Source organism: Pithys albifrons, chromosome 7 (assembly GCF_047495875.1).
Source record: "Pithys albifrons albifrons isolate INPA30051 chromosome 7, PitAlb_v1, whole genome shotgun sequence".
Taxonomy (NCBI): Eukaryota; Metazoa; Chordata; class Aves; order Passeriformes; family Thamnophilidae; genus Pithys; species Pithys albifrons.
Window position 1 is genome coordinate 44,100,377 of NC_092464.1, and position 12,254 is coordinate 44,112,630.

The window sequence follows — 12,254 nt, forward strand, 5'->3', positions numbered from 1 at the left end:
TGCTTCTGAACTTGGAGCCAAATTCATCTTGAATGTTAAAAGACCAGTTCTACCCTTCCAGCACTAAGTTCCTTTTTAAAGGAGTAGAAAAGATATTATTAACCATTTTCTTCTGGATAACGTGCAGAAAGTTGATAGGTAAATTAGTATCAAATGAATAGATCTTGCTATCTCAGAAAATACCAGACTTCACTATACACTTGGCTTAGGGATTAACCAGTGATTTTTTTTAATTGACAAGAACTTTTATTCACTCATATTCAATGGCAAAACTTCGGGGGATGATTATGTTTTTCTGACCTTCTATTAGCCTGTGTTCATCTTCATCTGTCCTTAATTCCTGTCGTCAGCTAATACAACAAAACTTATAAATGGAAAAAGAGAGGAAAAACATCTTTTATCAGTCTAGCTGTTGATTACAAGCTTCGCTTTGCCATATCAAATTTCCATGCTGACCACAGACTTTCCACCAGCATTTTATCACTTCTTGGTGATTACAATGAAGAATCCAGCCTATCATATCTGGGCACCACTCAATGTGACACCAGGAATTTCAGCCGGGGATTTTTCAGTATTTTGTCATCTGAAGTCAGATGCTGTTGCCACACACAGATAGAAGCTTTCTATCAGAAATCAACAAAAGACATATTTGTTCTAGAAACAGCTGTTTCGGGCCTAGCAAGCTTGAAACTTCGTAGTTTTCTAATTTTGGGAAAATCTAGAACATTAAAATTCTAAAAAAATCAAGCTATTAATGGTAGGAACTGTAATAACTTGAGAAAGACTCATGGCAAGGAAATTCCCACCTCCAAACTCTACTTCAGGGTCTTGTACTAGTGTAACTACTGAAAATTTTGATATAATTAAAACCAGTTTATTGTTGCAACAAATTTATACTGCTTTTAATAGCAGTAATCACATTAAAAAAGGCACTTCATGAGGTACTGAAGTTAATGATCAGAAACTGATCACTGACTTCGTGTTGCCTTCTGTATTACAAGCAATGCTGCTTGAAGTGCACTCAGACAACACATGAAGGAGAGACACAAAAGTGCATACGAGATAAAAAACAGTGAAGGGAATGTGAAAATACGCAATACACTTGCAGCCACATCCTGGAAATCCTCAGCTGTGTGATGACTCATCACACATGCACAGTTCCATTCACTCTGATCTCTCACACTGAGAGCACTTGCACAAGCAAAGCCTTGCAGAGGTAGGTCTGCCTAGAGGTAAAGAGATGAGCAGTGAGACAAAGAACAACACAGTAAGCTGCAAACACCTCAAATTTTGGGCAGGGCTATTAAGTCTCTCTAGGACCTTGAGAGAAAGAAATAAATCTTCCTAGGAGAAAAAAACCCCACCAAACTAACCCACAATGAAGCAGTTAAATTCTGCATAGAGATGCCTGAAGCCAATAGCAGAAAAAGGAACCAGAATCCTATGTGATGAGCTTGGTATAAGTTGGAACACTGTCAAACACAGCTTCAGGGTTTTTTTAGTTTTGATTTTAATCAGCAAAGTCCATGCTGTGGCCTTGTTTACTGGTTAAACTTAAATTTAGGGCCACAACTGAACAGTGTATCTTTACCTGCAATATGCCCAGTCATCACTTTGTGCTTCTGTCAGAAGCTGTATTAGTGTTCTTAAAAAACTGAGTGCACCAGAACTCTAAGCACTGGTCAGAGAGAAAAACTTTTGTTCAAAGACATAATTGCTAGTCACTTTTACATAAGAAGAGAAAACAATAAATATTTCATTTTCTCCTAATGACTACCAAAATGCTTAGTTTATTCAAATACAATAAACTAACAATTCAGTTTTAGGCTACTTCTGTATAAAATATGTTGTATACCTCATTGGTTTTGATCCTATTTGTGCATAGAAAAGTTTTCTTGCAGGGGTCAGGTCACTTCAGATCATAAGATTCACATTGAAGTAATTAATCAGCCTATGTGGTGTTATGCAAATAATTACCTCTTCATAAAAGATTCACTTTGAACATGCTCAGTTCAAAAAAGGCTCAGGGCCTTTTTTGCTAACAAATCACTTGTTTTGCAGATTGCGGGCGAGAAGTATCAGTAAAAAGCTCAAGCACTTATGAAATTGGTTTATATATTCAGGAATGTTATTCTTGACACTCCAGTAGGGAAATATATTTCTCCTTTCAGAATGGAATTTGGACTGAAGACAGAAAAACAAAGAATTCTGTGTTTGTAGGATAAAGAACATGGTTCTTTTCATGGCTGCTATAACATCACCTTAATTGAGGGACAGTTCACACATTTTTAAACTCAGTCTATCCTCCTCTCATGTGGATAGCACTTAACTTGTGAACCAAACAATTAAATAAGCACACTAGCTAATTTCAGTTCACTGTTAAGTAATTTCTCAAACATCTGATTAATTCATATAATCTAAATTGTTTTAATGGTATGATACAATGATAACTTACTGTTTTCCAGAAATTAAGAGGTGTAAATAAGGATATATTCATGTTTCTTCTCTTATATGCCTCTCTGCCATTTACTAAAAATGGGACAGCAGAAGTTCAGCGAAATTTGGCCAAAAAACAAACTAGCACTAAATATGATTACATAAGTATCCATATGCTTATGCTTAAAAAACAACAGCATATGCTTTATATACCATTTGGTGGTCACGATCTGTGTCAAAGCAAAGCAGAAAGTGTGGGAAGTTAATATGGATAATACACTGCCTGAAATGGATGCTAGAAGGGGTGTTAACTCACTGCGTGCATTTCTGCCTTGCTTGTTGTGCTTGCTCAGATTCATCTACTTCTGTTTCCATTAATTCGGCCAAATGACCCAGTGATCTGGAAATGAAAGGTGAAATACTCTTTCATCATCAGAAGCTGAAATATTGATATCTCTGCAATACTGAGAAATTGGAAAGGGATCTCATGATTCAGCCATAATGACAGAAATAAAACCACTGACAGCATGAGGAAAACAAAGGTGAAACTGTAAAGACCTAATAAAAATATCTACCAACTCAAAAGAAACCAGAAATTTCTAAATAACTTGCTTCTGCTTATTACAGGAAATGGGAAAGAGCTTGAAATCATGCTGACTGATGCTCTTTCTATGATTCACTGTGTCCAGCATTCTTACATTGCAGATGTCATTCAACAACAGAGGAAAGGCAATCTATTTGCTTCTCTGTATCTGTGGTTTGCAATGCAGTTTAGCATTATTGCAGTGTAATACTGCACTCTGCTTCTGTTGTTTATGTGGATGTAATCCAATTATCCCTGTAAACAGCTCATTTCATGAGCTTTATAAGCACCTCTGCCCAGCTCTTCAGAGCCTTCCTCCAAGGAGAGGGTATGTTGCTTAGTAATATGCCCCACTCTCATTCAGACCAGCACCAGTGATCACTGGTGTTGCACAGAGAGCTTAATACATTTCTCACATAAATGACCAGACCTCTTGCCTGTGAACAGTGAGGGTGAGACTATGCCTATAGGGAAGATCAGTGAGCCCACCCCCGTAGGCTCAATCACTTTATTTTTTTCCATGGGCTCCACCATGTCATTATTTGCATGTGCACCAACAGTTATTCATGTGCCAAAGACAATGTCTTGATTTGCTGCCTTTTCCTGACAAGCTGAATGATCAGGCCCATGGTTCAGCAAAGAGCAAAGAGCCTCCTCAGTGACAACCCAAATGACAACAGCCACTTACCTCTGCCTGGATCCTGCTTGCTCCAGGTCTCCTTTGTACTACTATAGGGACAAGGAGGTCAGTGACTTGTGGGCCAGCTGCAGCTTGTTGGCTTTGTAGTACCAAGGAGACTTGGTGGCTGCCTCCCTCCAGGCTCTGGTCCACCCAACACACCTGAGATGACAGGAGGCTTTAATGTTTTAATACCGGAATTACTTATTTGCAGATATTTGACATTACATTGTACTTTTATTTAGAAGAGTGATGCAACATTATGCTGAAATCACAACACAAGCCTGATGCAATGGCTGTCAAGGACTCCAGTAGTACACTGATATCAACTCCTGAAAGCTGTCAGAGGGAAAGGGAGAGCCTGCATTATGTTGGCCATTATTTGGAGATCCAGAGTCCAGGACTCCGGGATAATTGTGCATGACCTTTCAGATCTGAGATCTGCCTGCATCGGGGAGGTGGCACAGCTCCTAGGATCAAGGCTTTTCCTCTCTTCATTAGGAGTTTCAGGTTTTAATACCAGTTAAATCAGATGCACTTTGTGCCATCAGTGTGTGACACGCCAGCTCTGCTATCCAGGGACAGGGTGGCTTTGTGGGCCATTCTTTGTAGTGGAAAGTTAACACCAAGATGTAAAGCTACACATATGAATATAGTTTAAAATACCATTGATGATGATTTTTATGTATTCTGACTGAAGTGAGGCAAAAGTAAAGTCACTAATTTTCAGTTTTCCATGGCAAAAAGGGATGGGGTGGGGAGAGAGCAGCTTAAGTTGCCTATTAAGATGTGCATACCAGAAATCACATATACACAAGGCTATACTAACCTTTGAAGTAGTTGTAAACTGTTTCTTTGAAAAGCAGGGGTGGATACTAAGCAGCACCATCCAAAATCTGGAAAGCAGCAGATGCTGAGCATCACATTTTCTGTGCCACGGTGGAGCCAGGGGTGTCTGGTGAAATCTCATAATGAAACAACTGAAGGCTTTGAAAAGTTGAACACAGCTCAGCAAAACAGCTTTCAAACTAACGTGGACTGCCTGTCTGCCAGTAAACAGATAATTACACTCTTTGTTTTATTATTAAATTATGTCGCTTAATTGAACTTTTATGAAACCAAAATACATTTCTTTAAATTCATCATGAAAATGTGTTCTACTTGTGGATCCTGCATATAGGTGATTAACTGGTGTTGAGGTGGGGGCTGTCACTGGTATATAGAAAATGCTTAAGATTAAATGGTTATAAAAACAATACAACTTTGACATACTATGCAACTTAGATCTTTCAGCCAGAAGCCTTTTCATCCTTCTGCTGTTATGGGCAGTGATCTATTCACAGACGAATTAAGAGTTGGGGAATGTTATTAGGCCACAAAATGTGCTTTTGTTTTTGCAAAACCACCTTGCAGATGTATCATTCATGAATGGCTAGTCTGGATTTCTCAGCTACCAGTCATTCTAAATGGTGAACAGCACAGTAACGGACAATGGGAACGTTTAAAAAATAAAGGAAAAAGGAAAGATTTTTTTTATGATTCACATTCTTTCACAAGGCTGTAATTTCAAAGTCTTGGTCTGCAAGATATGTCATCATAATCTTCCTCTGCTCTTCATGAACAATTTTTGATGGAAGACTGGATATTAACAGGAACATTCTTACTCTCGGAAAATAGCAAGGACTTTTCTGATTCTCTAAGGCACTGTGGGCAAGGTAAAGAAGTCCTTTGTTGCTTTGTCCACAATTATTTCCATTGGGCTTTATAATCTCACTCATTTCCAATTCCGGGATTTTTCCCCAGGCTAGGGAATCACAGAATTAGTGCTTACTTTTTAGCTACATGCTGTATAGGCTGCAGTGGGGAGTCAAGAGTATGTAAGTGACTTCATAACTCTCGCTGACTGAAGACTGTTTTGCATAAGCAGAAAACCTGTTATTTGTTTTTCAGATGTCCTTTTGATTTAGATGACCAAATTCTGAGCAATTCTACTAAAAAATTTCTGACTGAATTTTTTCACTGTCCCAATAATTCACTCTGCTCCTGAAACACCTGAGTGCTCAAAGTCACTTTTTAAATTTTTTTTTAAATTTTTTTTGTTACACTAATTGCTGAACATAAATCTTGGCCACTCTGTCAATGTCCAGTTTCTCAAATTAGTAGCATTCCTACTCCTGAGCTAGCATTTAAATTTAACTTAGCTGTTTCAGTAAGAAGCAATGTTTAACAAAAAAATTGACAAAGAAGCTGACAATTCAATGTCTTAAGTATGTGAATTTCATAAGATAGGAGCATGTCCTCAAATAAATAAGACATGTAAAACCTGATATGACACACAGTCACCTAGATCAATACATTGACTAAGCCTGCAAGGTTCACTGTCATCTGTTTTGGTTCTCCTTCCCATAAAGAGAGACAGGGAGAGATCAAAGAGCAATTTTGCTGCCTTTTTTTTTTTTTATTTTCTCCACAGGAGAAGTGTGTTTCTGCTAAAAAGTACATAATTTTTAAAGGCTGTGCTGGGATACTTGGAAATTATATGCAAAACTATACAAAAAAAAAGAAACATTAATGTACTTTCAACTAGTCAAATATTAAAAGCAGAAGCATGTTGTGAAAATAAATTAATTCATACTCCTAGAGCACTCAGAGGTCTGAGGAATGTCACAGAATGTCAGTATAGAAATTAGTAAATCTGAAGCTTGAATAATAGAGTTGGTATAGCAGACACTAAATAAATCTTGGGCCAACAAACTGAGCAATGTGAATGGAACATGCATGTGGATTCAATGAGTCCTTTCATCTCAGGGAGTGAATAAGGCAAAGTTCCCATGGAAAAACATGGTACATAAGCATGCAACTATTTGCAAAGGCAATCCCAATCTTCTGGAACTTTTTAACTCTCAGATACTTTTGGTTTTACAATGTCAATATTGCATAGTTGTTTACATGTGCAAATGTATAATTCTCTGGGTAGATTTTAAAAACCCACATAATTATGATGTGGGATTATATCATATACTACAACTGCAACACAAGAGTATTAACAGTAACTAAAAGAATTAAGTTGGCATCTACTAGAGAGGATATTAAATACCTATGGGTATTAGGTTTCCTGAGTTATCCTGGAGAAACCGTGGTTTCTAGTTCAGCAGACGATTGTGGGTACTGCCTCTTTTGTCCTGTGTTTTTCAGCCTGTTGCTCTGCTAAGCCCTTTCTCCTGCTCATTGGTTCTACATTTGAATTATCCTAGCACCCTATGTTGATTCAGCTTCTATTCCTCAGTTTGGTCCTTGTCTCCTTCCCTAGACATTCCCAGTCCTTCTCCTCAGCTACTTGTACCATTGTTTCCCTATGCCAGATCTAAGTATTTCAAGGTATTTTCTTACTCTTCTTTTTATTTCCCTCTTCTGTGAGTTGTCTGTACCAGTCTTCTTGAGAAGTCCTTTTCTCCCTACATAAGAACTTGTTCCATTCACAGTAAAGTTTTCCAGAATCATAGCCTTACAGCACTTCCTATCTTCCCAGTTCTCAGGTCTGGCCTGTCAGAGCTGACTGATCACCACACCCTTCTCCCTCAGCTGTTCCAGACCTTTATCCATCCTATGATTCCCAAACGCAAAACCCACTCGTACCACATTAGCCTTAGCTCTCTAGTTCTGGTCTTCTTTTCCTATGTTCCAAGTTTTTATGGTCTTATTTTTCTATATTTCAATTTTCCCTGTGCTTAGGCCCCTTGCCTTTCTCAGAGTCTACTGTTTCTTGAACGCCTCTCTGGGTTTCAGACCATTCCACTGCATGGGCTGTGTGTCAACAGTGGAAACAAACACTGACTGGGAGATCTGCAGTACCTTCTGTCACAAAATGGTCCCCAAGAGCCAGACATTTCAAAGAGCAGTTTACCTTAAGCAGACTTGCAATGCTAAGCTGAAGCATCCCCATGATGAAAGAAGTATATGGAAGTTTTCACTGTCGTATTTTATCAAGGTTTTCACTGAACATATAAGTACAGAGTCTCTTCAGATGTGTACAACCTGGCTAAATGCAGTCAAAAGAGAAGGTAGTTAAAGATTCGCTCTATGAAATGGTTGCTATTTTCTTTTAAATGCAATAAACAATACATTTCTCCTTTACTTTTTCCTTTATAAAAATATAACCACGCTTTTTAAAAATAATGTCATTCTCTTAGTAGCTCTTACATCATTGTGCATCATCATTTAAGTCCATGAAAAGACTTATTTCACTATGAATGACATCTGAGATATTAAGTAAATCTGTTATATTCACTTTCCTTACACCAGATGTACCCACATAAACTACTAAAACTGGATTGCAACTAATATTGGAACCTATCTATTGGAAGGCAAAAGAGTTAAAAGATAATCTGTAACTACTTTCCAAAGACACAGCAAAAAGACCGTGTTACACAAGGCTATAGGTGGATGATCAAAGGCTGTTATAGGAGCCCTTACGGCACACACGTTGCTGCCAAGATGAAAGGATTATCCAAACAGAAGAGGAGTTATTGTAGCCCAAAGGAATGCCATGAATATGAATAGAGACTGGCATGAATCAATTTACTGAGGATGCTTATTAATAATTCAACAAAATTTATCATGGAGCTAATTAGACCAAGCTACAGTTATTAGCAAGCTCTTAGCTGAGATAACAAACAAGTTATCATTTAACAAGTCCATCAGGAATTTCAGAATTATTAATGGGGAGCATCCAGAAGTTTCCTTTAATTAATGGCACAGAGAAGATAAATTATCAACACTACCTGCATTTATTTTTAGACAAAACATGTCATGATACATAAAAATTTGATGTGAGCTTTGAACTGCTGGCAAATTGTCTTAATGTGTCTTTGGGATAACAAAGAGTGGAACACAGACTGATGCAGCAATGTGGATCTGATTTCCAGAAGGCCCTCTGTATAACCTGCATTTTGGTATCTGCCACAACTTAGGAGTAAAAGTGACAAGATTCAGGACAGAGGTTTTCAAAGGCATGGTATTCAATTTGTCTCAGGTGGGACTTGCATGTTTACCTTCCCTTTGTCCCTTTCACAAATCTTTCTGTTATCCTCTCTCACTCAAGTCCTATAATTAGTCATCAAAGGATTAAAGGATTATTATTATTGTTACTTGGTCAAATAAAAATTACAATTATTAAGTATATTTCCTCCTAATTATCCTAAATTTATACTAAGCTGTGGTACACCACTTAGACACAGCCTTTAAGAAGCCTGGATAGATCCTCATTATTTCATGGCAGAAAAACAGTAGTTAATCTCAGAGTGGATGGTCCTGTACCCTCCAACATTGTAAACATATTGTGAAGAAGTAACTATTCCCAATTCTAGTAGGAACTTAATTACTTGTAAGACAAGGAAGGGTGGGAGAATCTCTCCTTTCTCTAAACAGATGACAAAAAGTTCTGTCCTATCATTAGGAACAGTATTAAGAAAGGAAGTTAATTTGTCCTTTCCTTGCTGCTTGCAGGCTACGTAAAACCTTGATCTTTGTTATTGCTATAAAACACAATACCTCTGCTTTAAAAACACTAGGATCCCTACTATTATAGGTTGTATTTACAGTCATTGCATTTACTGTTGCTGCAGAGAATCTCAGCGTTGCCTCTCCCCTGTGTCTGTACTGAGGTGCTTGAAGAATTCAGCCATCCCAAAGCACAGCTTGGCAGAACAGGCGCTGGTCACAGAAATAGCCAGTGGAGTATTCATTATTTAGCAGTGGACCAGAACTCTTCATTCCTTCCAGATTTCAATAATAGGATGGTAAGGAGAGTCCTTGCTCTCTAGATTGGAAGTGGCCTGAACTCTTTTGGAAATGAAAGTATTAAACAGCCAAGGTCAGATTGACATTTGCAGCACTCCATATGAAAGATGTAGAGGAAATGAGTTTGCTTCTCCAAACTGGATTGAAGCAATATAATATTTTATCTTTCAAGAAGGCATCAAAACTTTGTTTGCTTTTTCTCTGAATAATAATTTCAAAATCATTACGTCACTTTCTCTCCTATTTTCTCACTCAATCTGTGTCCTCCTTTTCTTTCACCAGTTGTTTACATTACAATCAAAGTTCACATCACTACTTAGACAAAAGCATGTCCAAAAATAGAGGGAAACACAGTTACTGAAATACTAGCTTGGGCTGAATAAATACACTGAAACGTAATCTCTGCTGTCTAATTAAAATCTATGAAATTATTGACTACTACTTTTTAAACACTATTATAGAAATGACATTGTTTTCAAGTAATAAACATCTAACAAGCTGTTGCTTTACTTGATGTGTTTTACCTACCTATATTAACACCACAAAAATAGTACTAAGACAAAATATAAACTCCCTGAACAAAAAATCATCTGAGCCAACTAATCAACAAACCCATAAATTGCTCCAAGCCTGTCCAAAAACTGTTCCATGCACTCAGCCAGAGAAACTCTTCTGAGTCCTGCAACCTCCCTCTGAAATTAGATTTCTGCAATTCCTAGTATGTTAATAAAACATTAAATCTTTTTTTGTCCCACCCCTCTGGAAGTTCTGTAACCAAAAGCAGTTTCTCAGCTTCCCAAAGGTAATGTTATTTTCCCATTAGCGCTATTTTACCATGGTGTCCCACATTCAGAGAACTGGAGTTATCAAAAGAATGACTTGACTTACTAGTATTTAAAGTATCTCGTGTAAAATGTAAGACACAATAGTTTATGACAAAGAAAACAGTATTTTAAAAAGAGCAATTGACTGCACGTGATTGTGATCTTTTTCTCTCCCAAATAGTTAGTTCCAGTTACAATTTGTCATTTCTCTCTCCATCTGTACACTCTAATGTCACTATTTTAAAGGGAAGGCCGTGGCAAGACCACGTTCTGATGCAAGTCGTGTTTCAAAATATTAAAGTACTCGCAGTATTCATGAAATATAAAATTCATGGAGAATTTTAAGATGTTACAACGCTGCCATGGAATTGCCACACTTTGGGTACAGCCCTTGGGGAAGTTGGGGCGCTCCGGTCCCGTCAGCGCTCCCGAGGCTGGTCCCGCTGACCACACAGCGCAGGGATTCAGCCCCAGCAGCACTTAACATTACTCCTAAAACCGCACAAATGACACGACTGACAATTAAAAAGCGTGGTTTTGATTGTTCGACACGCCCTTTTCCCGGCTGGCCGGCGCATAGGCCCGGGCGGGAGGAGGAGGAGGGCGAGGGACATTCCTGAAGGGAATGGAGAGCGCCCCTTTGCCCCGGGCGCCTCGGCGCGTGCGCGGGGAGGCGCTCCCCGAAGAGCAGGGCAGAGCAGGGCAGGGCAGGGCAGGGCAGAGGGCGAGGGTGGGTGGGAAGGAAGGAGGGAGGGGAGGAAAGAGAGAAGTAAGGAGAAGGAAAGAGAGGAGGCCGGGCGAGGCGGGGCGGGCCCGTCAGGTGACCGCGTCCCGTGACCGCACGGCGGCTGCGCCGGGGGCGGTGTCGCTGCCCGCGCTAAGATGGCGGCCTCCAGCGCCAGGCTCTGAGGCGGCGGGAGCGGAGTAGCGGCTGCCGCCCCCGGCCGGCTGCGGGGCGACCGCCCCGATCGCTGGGACAGCGAGTGCACTGCTGGTGGGGCAGGTCTGGGCAGCGCAGGCTCCCCGGCCAGGTAAAGTCCGGCGGCGGCGGGGAGGGGAGGTGAGGGGGCGGCCCCGCTGCCTTGCGCGGGGCCGGGCAGGGCTGGGGGCAGCGCTCCCTGCCCCGGGGCTGGTGCTGCCTCGGCGGAGCCGCCCCTCGTCCCCAGCGCGGTGCCTGTGCTGCCGCTCCAGCCCTTCGCTTCCTGCACCCGAGCGGAGCAGCTCTGGGTTCCTCCCAGCCCCAGCTTGCCGGGGCTCACCCGGAGTGCCCGCACCTGGTGCGGCTGCTGTGGCCGCCGGGCACAGCTTGTCCTCTTTCTCCCATGAGTGCTGGCGTGTCCATTAAGAAAATACACGTTATTTACCTCCTTCTGCCCTCAGACAAAAATATACCCATCATGACATGCTTTGGGAAATAATTTATGAAGGGGGAGAGAGATGTGGAGGAGATTTGTGCTCAGAGATGAGATTTTATTTCTTTTTTGAGTGCTAACAGTATGCCTGATGCGCATAAGTAGAACTAAATGAATCTTTCAGGAAATCTGCCCGTAATGTGTTTATTTTTCCAACAGTGCTTGAATTTCTCCCGTGGATGCTTTTGACTTGGTTTTTGTTTTCTGAAAGTCTGAAAAGCATTCTGAGTGGTGTTCTGTCTGCAGCGAGCTGCCAGCAGTGTCTGGGACAGGTTTTCCTGGTGGGCGGAGTGGAGCTTGCACCTTGATAGCTGTATCTCTGCTGAGGATTAAGCTCTGGCCTGTAAAAATGTTGTCTTAGCACTTCAGTTTGCATGGGAAGGTTTTTTCTCCTTTCAGCTTGGCACTCTCAAGCTAAGGCAATGTTTGAGCATTCTGCTTGAGGGGAAACATAGGCATGTAAGTTGATTTGAGGACTTCCTATTAATGCACTTTATCTCTGCTCTGTGGCTGCTTTTGAA

The 12,254-nt window shown here is 40.4% G+C and overlaps 1 protein-coding gene across 3 annotated transcripts in view; it reads left to right on the plus strand.

Annotated features, from left to right (window-relative positions):
- The first annotated feature begins 11,166 nt into the window (after positions 1–11,166).
- The window catches only part of DNAJC13 (DnaJ heat shock protein family (Hsp40) member C13), a 57,195-nt gene continuing 56,107 nt past the window's right edge, over positions 11,167–12,254 (plus strand). For all 3 annotated transcript variants that reach the window (XR_011698331.1, XM_071561218.1, XM_071561219.1), the window contains exon 1: positions 11,167–11,352. The gene's annotated coding sequence lies outside the window, so the exon portion shown is untranslated. The remainder of the gene's footprint in view (positions 11,353–12,254) is intronic.